General features: G+C 39.8%; 1 protein-coding gene across 16 annotated transcripts in view; it reads right to left on the minus strand.

The window, feature by feature from the left end:
• The window catches only part of ZNF438 (zinc finger protein 438), a 48484-nt gene extending 32526 nt beyond the window's left edge, over positions 1 to 15958 (minus strand). For 3 of the 16 annotated variants that reach the window (XM_064636752.1, XM_064636675.1, XM_064636707.1), the window contains exons 1-4: positions 15876 to 15958; positions 13517 to 13599; positions 12968 to 13025; positions 12120 to 12156 (exon numbers count right to left, since the gene is read on the minus strand). The gene's annotated coding sequence lies outside the window, so the exon portion shown is untranslated. Of the gene's footprint in view, positions 1 to 1733; positions 2723 to 4459; positions 4659 to 6363; positions 6462 to 12119; positions 12171 to 12967; positions 13026 to 13516; positions 13600 to 15875 lie in introns of those variants that run through there. The other 13 variants (XM_064636735.1, XM_064636670.1, XM_064636699.1 and 10 more) reach the window with 7 other exon arrangements.
• Positions 15959 to 17255: the final 1297 nt, after the last annotated feature.

A 17255-nucleotide genomic window follows, 5' to 3' on the forward strand; every position in this document is an offset into this window, starting at 1 on the left:
GAGATTCTGAGTGGGCAGTGTAGCAGAAGAGGAATTTTTGTCTCAAGTAGCAACTATACAGTCTGAACTGTTCTATTTCTCTTTTCAGCCTGGAGAAGACCAAAGGGAGACCTCATTGAAATCTAGAGCTTCCTCACAAGGGGAAGCGGAGGGAAGGCACTGATCTCTTCTATGTGGTCATCAGTGACAGGACCTGAGGGAATGGCCTGAAGCTGTGCCAGGGGAGGTTTAGGTTGGATATCAGAAAAAGGTTCTTCACCCAGAGGGTGGTTGGGCACTGGAACAGGCTCCCCGGGGAAGGGGTCACAGCACCAAGCCTGACAGAGCTCAAGAAGTGTTTGGACAATGCTCTCAGGTTCATGGTGTGATTCTTGGGGTTGCCCTGTGCAGGACCAGTATTTGGACTTCAATGATCCTTGTGTGTCCCTTCCAACTCAGGATATTCTGTGATTCTGTGACTCTTTTTGTGGTAAACAACATAATTCTATCAGAGTGCTAATCAACATTTTAGCAGTACTTAAGACTCTGCTATATACAGTTCAAGTAACTCAAAAAAAGCCATGGGTTCATGGAGATAAAAACTGTACTTAAAAATCTAGTCAAGAGGCACTCTGTGACCAAACAGCTAGTGAACACTGAAAGTGAGAAACCACCGCATTTAAGAACAAAGTGCCTGTAGTTCTACAAAATGTGCTATTACACCGGATGTGTGTTAAATTTGTTTACATAGTACTTCTTATAGCCAGTTTTAAACTGAGGCACTTAATCTTTCCTTAGATAAGTGAAATGAACTAATTAGTATCAAACCTAGACATATTTGTGCATTTTGTCACAACAGTAATTTACACGTCTTCTCTAAAAGAGAACTCTGAATATAAAAATACAGTTGACTACATTATCTGAAAGCTTAAAAGCTCACCTAATTCAAATTATTCCTTATTTCTGTAGCAGCTTGTTAAAAGTGAACAGTTTCTTTCTCTGCATTAAGGTTAGGTCCAATTCTTCCCTGCTTCACAGCTACATGCATCGCCTTGCCTTTAGTATAATAGAGACATCTAAGTCCAAAAGAGTTCTAAGTTAAGCCATTGGAAGACCAACCCGCACACACACAAGATCAACAGAACCAGCTTACATCCTGTAACATGATTTCTACACAAAAAGCAACAGGTAATTCGCATAGACCCTGAAACCACAGATTTTTCACAGAAGAAAGTTCATTACCATTCAGAGTACTTCCCACTGCAAAGGTGAAATTTATAATGGAAAGTCTGGTCAGTTACATTCTAAGCACTTTATAAAGTAAATTCAAAACAGGTTACCTTTAATTACAATATAACATGTAATTCTTCTCTGTCTTCATTTGAGCAGAAGCAAAATTAATCAGATAAAGAAAAAGGCAAGATGATCTATAAATCCTATTAGATGGAAAACAGGCTTCAATACAGTTTTCCTCTCAACTAAGTCTAAATTCATCAGTGTTTCATTAATAAAAAGTCAAAAGTAAGTGGTTTTAAAAAAAAGCTTTAACGAAAGCACCACCCTGCTGCAATTTGTTGCACAGGAAGCCTATCATGCTTGCAATACATTCAACACATACCCAAGTGGATGTGCTCAGGTAAACTCTCTTCATATGAAGTTTCCTACAAAATCTCAGATACTCGATCACATGCAGGCCACAATAAAATGATTATTCAAATTATCAGCAGTATCTTCTTCTGTCCAGTTATACTCACTTGGTGCTTCACGTGTTTTTTTCACATGATACTTTATGCCAGGACTGGACTTTTGTGTGTTGAATAATATTCCAGTAAGAACATCTGGATTCAAAACCAAAAATAGGCATATCTGACAGCCATGTTCCCAATTACATGATGGAGTATGCAATTAAGAACTGGGCAGCATACTGACTGCATTCCTATTATAACTAAGCCATCAAATTTGAGAATACTTCCTGAAAAGATTAAAAAGACATTTTCATTAAAATATATTCTTCCTATCCTTCACTAGCATAGCAGCACAGTTAACAACAGCCACACCAACTGCTCTAACTTCTATTTTACAGTAAAGCACAGGCATCAGTATGCATGACAATTAAACTAAGAAAAGGGCTCAAACTGCTACAGTTTATTACCTACAATCTGTTTTCTTCCAGGTATAAGTGTATAAGCCTCCTGAGCTCAAAAGTTATGCATTCACAACACTTCAGTCAATCAGTTACTGGGAAGACTTTTTCTGAGTATCAGTGTTGCAAGTTCAGTAATACAGCTGAACAAAATAGAATTACTTGCAGCCTGAGAATTTCACAAAGCAGCCAATTAAAGTCACAAGGTAATAAGACTAAGATTATGACCAAAACAATTATCTGTAAAAGGATAATGAGACCGCTCTTGAATGAAGCCCAAATCAAAATTTGGGCTGCTTCTTGAATTAACAGTACACAGAACCTCTGCAACTACTTCTTCTGACATAGGTAGTACCAAAAATACACCCACCAATGTCAACGTATCAGCACATTACAACTCCTCACACCCTAAAAAAACCCTGCCACCACAATCTTGCATCTTTCTTGGCACTGCGAGAAAACGGCATAAAGGTCATGGAAAACAAACTTCACTCGCATTCTTACAGGTGTCTCCTCCACATGAAAGCTGAAGAGCAGCTGAGTGGTGACACACAGGACCTTTCAGTGCCCTTGCAGAACAGAACACTTCAGTTCCCACACCTCTGAAGTCAACATTTTTCAGTAGTATACAGTCACTTCTATTTAAAAACAAAATAATACCTTGGGTTTATTGTTTATATCCTGAAACTGAAAATCAGAAGAAATACAGGATAATTGAACTACGTGGGAAAGACAGACTTGAGTAAGATCCTGTCTTTCTCTTTTTTTTTTTTAGATATTTAAAAGAAAAAAGAATCCTGAAGGCTCAGCTAAGTAGTTCCACATTCAAACAAGCTTAAAAAGATTTGCCAATTATATGGTCAAAAATAAGAAGCTACAGTCAAAATCTGTCTTTTTTATATCTTAACCTATTTTCCAAATGTATTAAGAAAAAATAATCTTTCATGTGAACTTATAGTCATTCAACCAAGATTCAGCAAATTCTAAACCCACACACTTGATTTGTCATCTATTTTGGCTGCTAAATCTGACTCTAAAAGAGTGATGTGTTACCTTATTATTATTTTTTAAAAGATTTCTCTTGGGATTGCACAGCAAAGGAATGAGTATATAGCCTATCTTACACAGGAAGGAGAGATTTTTATCCTTAAAAACAGGAGGTTCGCCCACATGATCACCTGGGACAAACTTGGCCAGTGCAAGCAAGCTAGAAGGTTATAGGAGCCTGGGAATGTTTAACATCAAGAAAGTAATTACAGCCCAGCAAGATCAGAAGGAATTACACAGGAAATGTGAACAGTAACCCTTTCATGCCAAAAAAAATCACGAAAAAGTGAGCTCTCAGCTGCTAAACTATGAGGCTGTACAAACCAATTGCAAAACGCAGGAATGGAAAAAACACTATATATTACTAGGCTATAAATTCCCAACGATGTGATAAAGCTACACCTCCACAAAAAGAACAAAACCCCTGGTCTTTCTTCTTGCCATGTATATGCAGTATAATTAAAGCCCAGAAGAAACATGAAAAAGTTGCAAACACCACACAAGCATGGTTAGTTGTCTCTTCCAGACTTTTTAACTTTATGCTGACCAAACAGTCTCCTCTCTAGAAGATGGTCAAACATCTTGTTCTTATTTAGTCACGGGAAACATCCTTCCAAAATATATAGTGCATTATTCAAGCAAGAATGCTAACTCTCTCAGTTACCTATTCCATGAAAATGAATCTCCCAAATTCTGAAATAAACCTCATAGCTCAGCAGAATGGGCTCAAGCTACCCTATGTATTTGTTGGTGAAGCAATTTCTGTTCTCTAGGGACATGGAGGAATTTGAGTAATCTGACTGGACTTCAATTTAGTTCCAAAGCCTTCAAGTGTCATTTTGCAAAGTGAACAGTGATCATATACACATGCTCTTCACACAGAACTGGGAACCATTTTAGTAATACATGAGACTTTTTTTAAGCTCCTCACTAAGGAAAACTGCATTCCTTTATATCTACCAAGACATAATGCTGTACATAACCCCAATAAGACAAGAGATGAGCAATAAAGAAATCAAGCACTAGTGTTTTTATTAATTTATTGATGAAAAATACCATGAATATACTCTCATTAAACAAAAATAAGCTCCTCTAAAAAGTTGGTGTATGTCTGATCTACCGAAAAACGAGATAAAAAGATACTTTTACAATTAAAAATCAGTAAATTATCTTATTTAAGCATCATGCTTCTTTAGTTGTTCTTAAAATTACAAATCAGAACAGCATCATCACATATTGCATTGCCAAAACCAGCAGACCATACTAGCGCTTAAGCTTCTTTTCTTTCACCTTGTCACTCAGGTGCTCCCCTAAACCTTCCTTTACTAGCAAAGTCTTCCTTTTCTCAACTCTTCTGTTGGATTCTGTTTTGTTTCCTTTTCCTTGCCTTCACATCTAAGGTGGGTGAGCCTTTGCCATCATTAAAGCCGCATGCACAACCAGCTCCTGCATGACTGAAGTCTACTCAGCTACCTGCTCACTGGAATCTCTAAATAAATAAAATTGAGGGAGGAAAAAAGAAAATACAAAATCAGGACATGAGAATTTCAAGCATGGGCATGCAAACAGGGCAGTTATGGTGTGGTAAAGAAGTAACAACCAAGAAGGCCAAAAAGGCATTGCTTTTATTATGGCCTGCACAAGTAACTGTAACTCCTATTCTTCAGGAGATAAAACTGAAACTAAGCAATTATAGTTTCTATTATTTTACTGAGATGGAGGCTGAAAAGAGACATGCACCATGACCTTGTTCTGGAGACAATGAGAAGGTTCCATTTTCTCCTGCACTAAACTTAATCCCACTTCTAAGGGTTGGTGACTTGCAAAAACAAACTGAACTAACTCTCCCAGTCAATACACGTTCTTCAGAGATTAAAGTCACTTCTCCTAAATTTGTCTGTCTCCACAGCAGATTAAAGATTCAGCAGTACAATATCCATACAAGATGTCAGCCAAAAAAACCCACAATAGTAGATAAGCCACTAAATTTTTGATGGCTATAAATGCAATGCAAATCCACCCACAGCATATAACAATGTTTGTTGATTGGTTAGGAAAATATTTCAATATTGCTGCAAGATATTCTGTCTTCAAAGGACTTGTACATGTAAAGCATAAATACTCCAGTGATACTGCTATGGCTTTTTCAGTTCAATGTGCTTAAAACCACAGCCTTTTTTCAGCAAGGTGAACTAACTCAAGTTTGTTAGAAGCCAAGAGATCGGTAGAAGCCAAGAGATGGCTACAAGGACTATGCCCATGCAGATGAATTGGTGGGAACAGTAACCAGGAAGTGTTTCCTGTACCTCCCAAGTGTAGGTAACACGTCAGAAACTGAGCATTCCATTCAATACATGAATTAGTAACTGATTCATCTGCTGGACCCTGAAGCAGCACTGTGGCTCACAACAGTGTGCACAGCTAACACAGGATTCCTTTGCAAATCAACAACACTTCCCACCTGACCACATCTGCTCTTTGCAAAACCTCTTTAGACTTTACATGTGAAAATTAGTAGGATTTGAACTCAATGATCCCTGTGGGTTCCTTTCAACTCGGGATATTCCATGATTCTAGCATACCACTACGAGTAAGGTTTCTTAATTGAGAGGTTACTAGCATTCACCTTATTTCCAGAAAGAAATACACTAACTTTAAAAAATTGAAAGTAAAAAATGTCATATTCTAGCCTTTTCATTTTTATAATGAAAAAGTAAATTCCAAAGACACTAGCTTAGAAAATTAGTAAGCTTCTAAGTACAGTTATTTGTATATGACTAGAATTCAACAGAAATTTAAAACTTCCTCTTTTGAGGACATTTATAGTCAGTCAACTTAGCATGTGTGTTAATGTTCCCACCCAGTGTCTTCCTCACTGCAAGGATATACACTAAACATTTTCTCCTTTCCAATATACCTTCAAAAAAGTTTCAAAACTTTTACAGTGCATTAGATCAATTATATCTTAATAATATCTTCCACCAGCTCTCCTCACAATACACAGATATCTTCAGAGCATGCTAGTACATGAAGAGGTTTAATACTTGCATGAAGTCACGACAAAAAAATAAAACTAGTATTACTTTTATCTAGTTTAAATGGACTCTACAGTTAGCTTCTTTTAAGAAAAACCTTACCATGTAAAAGAAATCTCACAAATTACTTAAATGATCTAGAATATAGTCTTTAATTACAAAATTCATAACCATTTTTCTAATACTTTTTTATGTGGTCAGGAAGTCTTTCCAACACCACAGTAAACAAATTAATTTGACACCCAGGTGAAAAATACCTACAAGAAATTAAGTATATGATAAAACACAAATGATGCTAATCAAACACATCAAACTCTCACAGTTTCAGCATCTCACCTTAAGCAGAAGAAGATGCCCTAAACTGGTCAGAGGTAGAAAATCCTGCACTGGATTGGACTAACTCATCGTTTGAATAACCCTCCCAGCAACTATTGATCAAACCTGGCTTCCTTTACATTTAGGAAATCAAAAAGGTTTCACTCAATCCTCTTGGGAGCACCTCTGGCCACAATTATTTCCAGTCCTGTCACTTTAAAGTCACTGAAATTAGCTACCTAACCAAGAACTCAACATGCTACAGCCAACAGGGAAGACAGTTTGTCCTGTTTTCTTTCAGCAGTGCCTTTACACTGTTCATTAGCACAAGAGATGGAAGATTTGTTCTCACATCTGAATAGTACACTCCACTCCTACTTTGTAAGAGGAGAACAGAGCATGTACATTACATACCTTACACATATGATGCTTTTGTCAATTCACACCATTATACTAATTGCTTCTTTTAAAAAAAGCCAGACTTTACATTCTTAGGAAGTGCACAATAGCATACATTCCTTCTATTTCAAATCCCATCTCCCCAGAAAATGATAAAAGCTACTACTGGAGTTGGACAAAAGTGTAGATTCACCACTAAAATACAAGACCCAAAGAAGGAATCAACATGGTTTACTAAAACACTAATACAAGATAAATGACAATCTTCTCAAGGAAAAGCAGATTTATTAGTGCAGATTATTGTACTTGTAATTATTGTAAGTAAAACCTTTTCATCATAGGAAAAAAAAATTCCTCCAGAAAATATTAAGTACATCTTTCTACCTGTAAGACAACAGAGAACTGGCACAATTTTCAAATACAGCAACCTGCAATCAAAATTACATAAATGTAAATATGATGTAAATTACATCATATTTATGTTTCTATAAACTATACTGTGGCAATATATACTCTCGTAGTGCAAGTAGATGATGAATGAAAAAAAAAGATGTGAGAAAGATAAACTAACAAGTAATCATTCTACTAACTAACAGACTACACCAGGTGTTTCAGAAATGGCCCTTTAATCAAAGCAAAGAAGACTTTTTTTTTAAAAAAGCCTCCACTGACTTTTGGAGCATTCTGCTCATTACAGAAGTGAAAAGAAATAATCCAAAGCAACAAACTTTCCAAGATCCCACATACATCTGGCACCCACCTGCTTATGTAAAGATTGGCATAATGTAGTGGTGGCTTTTAAATGCATATTTTTCAAATAGTGACAATCCCCAAGCAGCAAAGCTTACTTTTCAGATGTGCCAAGCCTAAATAATGTTTAAAAGTTGACCATTATTTTAGGCTTATCATCCCTGACAGAGTACCTCTCAGTTACTGAAGTTTGTCTGCCCTGACAGGGGAATTCCATTTCTAAGATTCATACAGAGAAAACGTTTCAGTGTAACTCGTGGCTATTCTAAGCCAGGAAAATGTCCCACAGATCGCTAAGTTACCATCTTTCAGGCAAGTTCTCCATAATTAAGGTATCAATTATAATTTCACAGGCATATTTTATTTTATAAATAAACTCTGTTTCCATAATTTGAGCTGTGGGAAAGAATGTCTGCGTCAATGCAGCAACCCTTACAGCACAGCAAGTTTTGAACTGAATGCCAGCTCTAAATGTTATAATATGGATTCTAGCATGGAAAAAATAGGAGGAAGACTTCCCCCTCACCCTCAAATTCCCACAAGCTTTCTGAACTTTTTTATTCCTGTCACGGCACCTCCCTGACATCTGCTCTTTGCTGCTCTAGAGCCAAATACAACAAATTTAAGTCAATCTGCTGCTAAACACACCAAAAGTAAAAACTGCAGCCTCTATTATACAGAGAGAAAAGGGCATTTCAGTGGGAATGAGCAAAAGCCAATTCTGCAGTCTTTTCCTGCTGAACACCGCTTTTGATGCTTTTATCACAGAGTTTTATAATTGAGTTTGATAGAGACTGAAAGCAAACAGTTTCTAGGACCTGAACCATGCCAAGAGAAAAGACTGGCAGAGCGACAAGCATGCTCATTTAATTAAGATACCCCCACTGCTATTTTTATGACTTTTTACATACTTGCTGGGAGTTGGCTGGGTGACACAGAAGGCCAGCGTTAGCTCATCTCACCCTCCCTAAATATTCCATCACTCTAGGTACAGAACAAACTTGTGTACTGACTTGGATTAAATTACTGCAGGAACACCTACTTAATGCATGAGCCCAGGCAACAGAAAAATCAAAGCTGAACAGAACAGCGTCTCACTAGTGGCAAGTCACAAAAGCAACTGCCCTACATAAGTTCTTTCCAAGTTAACAAGGATCCTGATGTTAATCCCCAAAACCTCTTCTTCAATGTCCCCATCTACCACAAAAACAAAGTAAATCAGTGGATACTACCAAGGGAACTAGACATAGCTCCTAGTGGGTATCTCATCTAGATATAACCTAATTCAGGGAATGAGAGCAAACAAATTAGTGAGATACCATAACCTTTTCTCCCATAAACAAACTAGGGATAGACTTAATTGCTTTACTCCCACCATCAATACATAGTTTTTAGATGAGCTTTATTAAAAATCATGATGGAAATAATCTTGCAACTAAGAAAAGATGAGGGATTATATTCTTTCAGGAGAAAAGGTAACCTGAGCCTGTGTAAATATTCTTGCACTCTAGCTTATCCAATTTCTATTACAATTTTCCTAAATTAAAATTACCCCTAGACTGCAGAGCTCACTGTCTTATCAATTTATTAAGAAATATATCCTTTCTCAAGTTTCTTTCTCAGTTTGCACCCTAATTTCACAGAATGTCCCCTTACTCTTATAGCATGAACCAACAAAACAAAAGCTTCTGAATTACTTCTTTCAAACCATTCATCATTCTGTGTATTTGTGTTATACTTCTCCATATTCACTGCCTTTCAAAGAGTAAACAATTTTTTTTCCCAATTTCTCTTTATAAAAGCAACATGTCAAGACATCATTTGGGGCCAGGTAGTCTTTGCTTTTCTTCCTTGTATCTCACCCATTAAAGTCTGCAAATCATTGTCATATACCAATCAGGATACCTTCCCAAAAACAAAATCACTGGTTTACAGGAGAACATAAACACACACTAAGCAAAGGTAACTAACTAGGACTTTTCAGCTTTAGGCATTCAATGAGGCACCAAATATATCTGGCACAAGAGTGAGTTTGTAAAGTAATACAGCAGACTTGTCCTTTAAAAAATTAAGACTGTAAAAAAAAGATAACTCATAATATATGGAAGACAAGAACATTCTACATCCTGCTTACTCTACCAGAACTACAGAAAACATAAACATCTCTGAATTAACTTACTGAAATACCATAAAATATAACAGATAATATATTGGCCCTTAGGACATACATATCCAGGCAAAAACAGAAAAAGGTTTCCAAGAACGTGGTGCATTTAAAGATTTGAAATCACTACAGCCTATCGTTACTAAAAAAAACAAGAGAATCTAAAGTTTATGACTTTTTTTTCTTGATGCTGAACAGTAAAGTTTACTTAATATTGCTATTTAGGGAAAAACATAGTATAGTGATTGATTCAACTCTCTGTTCTTAAACACTCTGCTAAAAGAACAAACTACTTGTGAAAATAACAACAAACAGCTGAAGGCATTTGGGTGGTCTCCATTTGAGTCCTGTAATACAGAACAGTTCCTTCTTTCTAAATCCAATACCAATTTAAGTTCCTTCTTCAGTAAAGCCTCAAAATCTGTTGATGACAAAAGCAACACAACCCACTGAACATCCATATTATTAATTTAGGACATTTTACTAGTAGGCCGGTAACTTCTTAAGTTCTTGATTCATCATACCCAGGTCACGCTTACATACACAACAGGTTTCCACAGACTGATCATTTGTCATTCTCTTACAGTATCTTGGGTGTTCATATAGTTCTACCTTTAGGACAGTGTATATAATTAGCAGTTGATGCTGGATATTTCAACTTTACAGCCTTGCTTCCTGAAATCATGGATCTACCTTATTTCTTCACCAGCAGCTTCTTTGAAAGGGCAGACTGATATAAATCTGAGATTACATGCAGATTTAATGCATGTAATTGGCAGACTATAGCCTCACTTAGGGGAGGCCAAGCAGTCAAGGATGGCCAAAAAACCCACCAAAATTAAGCTCGACATCATTCAACAGAAGACTGAAGTGTGCTCGAAACTACAAAAATGAGTAACAGGAACATCCTTATTTTCTCTGGTTCATCCAAAATAACCATAAACATATATATAAGAGAAGGGAAGTAGCAAAGAAGCACAAGTACAACAGAAATTACATCAGTCTAAGCTGTAATTTGTCACCATGCAACATTTTCAGAGAGTTGGCCCTAGGGAAAAATCCTCAGAAGAACAGATAGAGTCCCTTGCAATTGTCCCTTACAACAGCTGAATAATGCACCAAAAAGTAAGAAAACACACCCTTAAGCAGTTTTTTTGTTTGGTTTCTGCTTTTGAGTCACATAAAACCATTAAATACTTCCTACAGACATTTCAATGTTCATTTACTGGTACCATAATGCTTTATGTGGAAGACTGAGTATGGAAACATTGCTCTGACTGATCCGTGACCCAAACTCAACCAAACAGCAAGAATTCTCCTAGTAAGTCTGACAGAAGTAGTTTATTTCCCCCACAACTCCCTCACCTATCAAACAAATTTTCCAAGCTGTTTTTTCCATCCCTTTTGCACCTGCTCCTCCTGGCAAATACCCAAGTGAGCCAAAGAACACTCCCACCTCCCCAGTGACTTGCTGTGACAGAGGCTCTTCAGCAAGGCTGAGACAGTGCTGCTTTAAAGCATCTCATCACATGACTTCTTGGCATTAACCATGATACTTTCTCTAAACCAACAATATTGGGCTTAGATTTTCTGAAAAACAATAAAGAGCTATGCCACAGACAAACAACACAACACATACACATGAATTCATATCTTATATCAGCCTCTAAAAGTCACTATAATCTTTATATGATGCCATGAAAAAAAATCTCAGCATTCTGTAAAAAAACAAAAAAAAAACCAACAAAACACAAAAACCTCCAAAAACTTATCCACAAATAAAGTGACCACAAGCATTACAATTCTGAAAGATGCACTGAGCTACTTATTACATTCCCTCCTTTCCATTTATGCTACAATTCAAGATGCACTGACTGCTCACTACTAAGCCTGCTCTGGTATCAGGACACCAGCCAGCCTCCCTTCAGGCAAGGCTTTCAGTACTGCATGGCCTTCAAAAAGATACAAGAAAAACCAACAATAAAGGGAATAGTTTGCTGTTCAGGTGAGGAAATTATTTTTTCCTAAAATGGTAAAAGACTCAAGTGACAAAGATAGTCTCTCCTTAATTTATGCACTTTCATATAAGTGTTCAACACACGGTACAGTTCTACCACAGTTGGGTTTATGGTGTTTTGATTACATTCTTGATATTAATTAGAAAGAATTATCAGATTACAACATATTGCTACACAAACCATGATAACATTTCCTACAACATTTAATTACGCTATAAATACCCATGAAATCAGTCCTTTAAAAAAAGTAATGCTTGAATATTACTTACACTGTGTTTCATCAGCTTATAAAGGACCAATCCATACCTGCAAATATAGCACTATAATACAGAAAGTCAAAGACACATTTAATTAGAAAATAGCACATGAAGAATAGCATGGTTTCTACCCAGCTGTTCTTTGTTTTCATGAAAGGTGACAACACCAACAGTAATACAGAGCAAGTAGAATGACAACAGCATTCTTCAAATGCCATTTTAAGCTGACAGTAAGAATCTCTTTGTTACACCAGCAAAAGAAAGAACAAAATAAAAAACCCACAGCTTTTTATTTTCAAAATTAAAAAAAATATTTAAATCTATATTATATCTTATTTTTAATGGTTACATTGTGAAGAAGACTGAAATTCATTCAACTTTGATAACAAGAACATGCAAATATACTTCATGAGAAAGGGCTCAACTATTACTCGAGCATCACTATTCTCTTATTTGCCAATGTTAGTCTTGTAAAAATATATGTTCATGTTTTAAATTTTGTTTAAAAAAAATCTTTTTAAATAAACACATGTTCTGGATCCCTGTAAGCAAATTATAATGACAACATGAAGCACTAAGTCCAAGCAAATAAGGACAATGTCTTAACTTCACTGCAGATGAGGATGAGGATCAAAACATCTTTTCCTGCTGCTGAACCACTAAGATGGAAACTGTGAAAACAAGTTTCATTGGAGTACAAACCCAATGGAGTACACCCTCAGTGATGCTAAAGAACTTAAAATGAACAAACAAACAGCAATTCAAGCACAATGACAAAAATCATTTTTTTTGTTCAGATACACACAGGATCAAAAATTAAAATACTCTGCAAGGATATTAACTGTATTCTTTCAACATACCCATGTTATGCATCCTGCTGCTCCTACAGCCAATGAAACATTTCATCCATCTTAATTCCTATTTCAAGGAAATAAAAAATGAAAACAACAACAGAAAGTTCCAATATCTCAGAAAATGTGTTTAGCAAAGGACAGAAAATCATATTAAATAAAACAGACAAACGTTTCAGAAAGTGGTATATAAACAAGAATTCTACTAAAACATATTTACTTTCAACAAAACAGCAAATCCTCTGAGGCGTACCATATATTAACAGTACTTCATATCAGAAATTGCAATAATAAATATTTGAATAAACATTGCTAAAATAACCAATAAAGTTTGCAGATTTCTGATTTTACCATGTATTTTTAAAACTCTTAAGTTTCTATAATTCTAACTGCAGTAATATTTTCTGTCAACTTCAGATCAAAGCTCTACATTCAACATTTGGCCATTTCACTTTGACCTGACAACATCGCCTCATTAGGTCCAAATAAATACACAAAACCATCACCAGTTTCATAGACATTTAAAACATTAAACCACTTCCATAAATCATGTATTACCTCTGCACATACAATTCTTCGAAACAGCTCAAGTCACCAATGAAGAACACTTTTTTCCATCTAATACAACATAATCCTTGAACCTGTACATCAAAAACATATGTATGACAGTCATTACATGTATCTAAGGTTTCATGTGAGAAAGTCAGAAATACCTCACCATATGCTGCCACTGTCATTGCTAATTCTGATATTTTCACAGATGAGATGTAGGAAACATAGGAAACCAGTTTTCCTTCATGAACTGCTTTGAAAAACATTTTAATTACAAAAGCTAAAAACATTTGAATCCTACAATAGTGCTGGTTTTCTTCTGACCCTCCAGTTATCAGTACCCAAGAATATTTTTAATTAAATGCTAAGAACATTAGATCATTACAAAAAATATTTTAAACGTATAATTGTCATAAGCTTTTTTTCCTTCCTTTTCCTTTCTGACTTTTGACAAACTGTAAGTTGGAAAGAATCCAATTCTTCTTGCTACTGAAGCAGAAAAAAATATGCACTCATCCCCGAAATACATATATTTTGCTTTGTATAAAAACAGCTTCTAAAAAGATCAACTTAAACTAGTACTAAAAATAACTATCTACGATAAGGTTATAAAAATAAACCCAAAACAAAACAAAAAAACAGCTTAGTATTTTGGTTGCTGAATAGTTCTGTGGGAAGAAAAAACTGCACACAAACTACTGTGATCCAAGGGAACTGTGCACTTATCCTATGTTATCCTCCTCTTTCCTTCTTATTAATGAATAACAGGAAAGATCACTTTTAATGGTATATTACAGGTTCAAATAAATACAAGCAAATTCAAGACTAATTAGTTTAACTACACAGCATTTAAGTGCTAGACTGTTGACTGGTACTTCAATACACATTAAAAAGTTTCAACAAGATAAGAGTTAACTTGGAGAAGAAGAAAGGAATTGAGCACAGGATTTATCATGTCAATTTTAATTCAGATGTAGAACTAGGTAAACCTTTTAATAAAGCATGACTGCGGGGCAAAAGAAATTTAAACAACCCAGTCTTACATATTATTTCATATCTGCCACACTGCAGACATTACCATGGTCTTTCCAAAACTCTCTTATGCTGCTTTCAAGTGCTTCCCTCCTTATGCTATCTATGCCAGACACATCAGAGCATTTGGAACCTGTGATATGTTCCTTATGTCATTAGCAATATAAGAAATTCTAATGGATTCATAAGCTGGCAGGCCTCAGCCCCAGTTACACACAAACACTACACTCATTTACTGCATCCATTTCTGCAACTACAGGACAAAAGCCCTTCGGCTCTCAGTTCCTCCCAAACCGTGAGGAGCCTGAGAGGACTGCACATCGTATTTGTACTTTTATGGAAGCAGCAGCAAGGTTATGAAACATCGCTCAGGTCTCGGAGTCGAGAGCTCGGCACTCAGCTCTGACTCACGCTGGGGCTGCACAGGAGCCAAACGCTGCCACAGAACCTGGAGGAAGCTACGGCCACCCCTCGCTTAATGGCCACCGCTAAAAAAAATCGTGAGCTGGACAAGTAACTTTCGAGACTTGTAGGAACCTGTAATATACAGCCCTTCTGCAGCTCTTAATTGTAAGATCAGAATGGTAATTGCACTCATACCCTATCGCAGGGGTGACAACCCCTAGAGCCGGGCTGGCACTACCCGGGGCAGTGCTGTGACACGCCCCCAGGGCAGGGCTGTAACAATTCCCGAAGCTGGCCTCTGACACCCCCGGGGCAGGGCTGTGACACCCCCGGGGCAGGGCTGTGACACCCCCGCGGGGCAGGGCTGTGACACCCCGGCGGGGCAGGGCTGTGACACCCCCGAAAGCTGGGCTGTGACACCCCCGAAAGCTGGGCTGTGACAACCCCGAAAGCTGGGCTGTGACACCCCCGCGGGGCAGGGCTGTGACACCCCCGGGGCAGGGCTGTGACACCCCTCGGGCAGGGCTCGTGTGCCCGCGCTGGCCCTGAGCTCCCACAGCCGCCCGGTCCGAGCGCCGCAGGCCCCGCACCGCCGCTGCAGCGCTCCGGGGACGGGAACTGGGCGGGCCCCGCACGCATCTCGGCGGCCCGGGGCACACCGACGAGCTCTTCCCGCCGCCCGGAGCCCCGGCTGAGCTGCCGGACCCGCTCTGCCGTGACGGGGCGAGGGCAGGGCCTCGTGGACGACAGACCCCTCGTGCTCGCCGGAGGAAAGGCGCCCGCCCCGCCCGGAGCCTCTGCCCCGCCGCCTCCTGCTCCCCGGCCCCAGGGGCCCCGGGCGGGGCACAGAGCGGGGGCAGCCGCGCCCCGGCGCCGCCCGCCCCCAGCCCGGGCCGTGGCCCCTCCGCCGCGGGGGGAAGGAACTTACACCGCGCCTTCGTGCCCGGTCCCGCCTCCGCGGCGCGGCCGCCGCGTCACCCCCGCGGGAGGGCGCAGGCGCGGGGCCGCCGGGCGGGGGTTGTGCCGCGCTTGGCCTTGGGCGCTGCTGCCTCGGGGCTCAGGGGCCGCGGTGCCTCCGCGGGCACCGCTGTGCTGAGGGAGCCCTTCCCTTCCCCTCCCAGCCGGTCGCTCGTGCGGGGGCAGCCGCGCTGCCAACCGACTCCAAAACTGAGCGTTGTCGTGTGTGGTTGGGGGCGCTGGGAGGGGAGTTTCCAGGGGGCAGGTTAGAGAAGGAGTCTCTGGGAAGTACAGGAATTGTTCCGGAAAGTGAACCTAAGGGCCTTGAAAGCACTGGACTTCAGCAAAGCCTTTGACACCGTCTCCCACAGCATTCTCCTGAAAAAGCTGGCAGCTCACGGCTTGGACAGGGGCACCCTGTGCTGGGTCAGGAACTGGCTGGAGGGCCGGGCCCAGAGAGTGGTGGTGAACGGGGCTGCATCCAGTTGGCATCCGGTCACCAGTGGTGTCCCCCAGGGATCAGTGTTGGGCCCAGTCCTGTTTAATATCTTTATTGATGATTTAGATGAGGGGATTGAGTCCATCATCAGCAAATTTGCAGATGACACCAAGCTGGGGGGGAGTGTTGATCAGCTGGAAGGCAGGAGGGCTCTGCAGAGGGACCTGGACAGGCTGAAGAGTTGGGCTGATTCCAACGGGATGAGGTTCAACAAGGCTGAGTGCTGAGTTGTGCACTTTGGCCACAACAACCCCCTGCAGCGCTACAGGCTGGGGGACAGAGTGGCTGGAGAGCAGCCAGGCAGAAAGAGACCTGGGAGTTTGGATTGACAGGAAGCTGAACAGGAGCCAGCAGTGTGCCCAGGTGGCCAAGAAGGCCAATGGCATCCTGGCCTGGATCAGGAACAGTGTGGCCAACAGGTCCAGGGAAGTGATTCTTCCCCTGTACTCAGTGTTGATGAGGCCACACCTCGAGTACTGTGTCCAGTTCTGGGCCCCCCAGCTCAGGAAGGACATTGAGGTGCTGGAGCAGGTCCAGCAAAAAGCAACAAGATTGATGAAGGGACTCGAGCACAAGTCCTGTGAGGAGAGGGTGAGGGAGGTGGAGTTGTTTAGCCTGGGCTCAGGGGAGACCTCATCACTCTCTACAACTCCCTGAAAGGAGGTTGTAGCCAGGTGGGGGTTGGTCTCTTCTCCCAGGCAACTATCAGTAAGACAAGAGGGCATGGTCTTAAGCTGTGCCAGGGGAGGTTTAGATTAGATATTAGGAAGAAATTCTTTACAGAGAGGGTAATGAGGCATTGGAATGGGCTACCCAGGGAAGTGGTGGTTTCTCTGTCCCTGGAGGTTTTTA

The sequence above is a fragment of the Pseudopipra pipra genome, chromosome 1, assembly GCF_036250125.1.
Source record: "Pseudopipra pipra isolate bDixPip1 chromosome 1, bDixPip1.hap1, whole genome shotgun sequence".
NCBI lineage: Eukaryota > Metazoa > Chordata > Aves > Passeriformes > Pipridae > Pseudopipra > Pseudopipra pipra.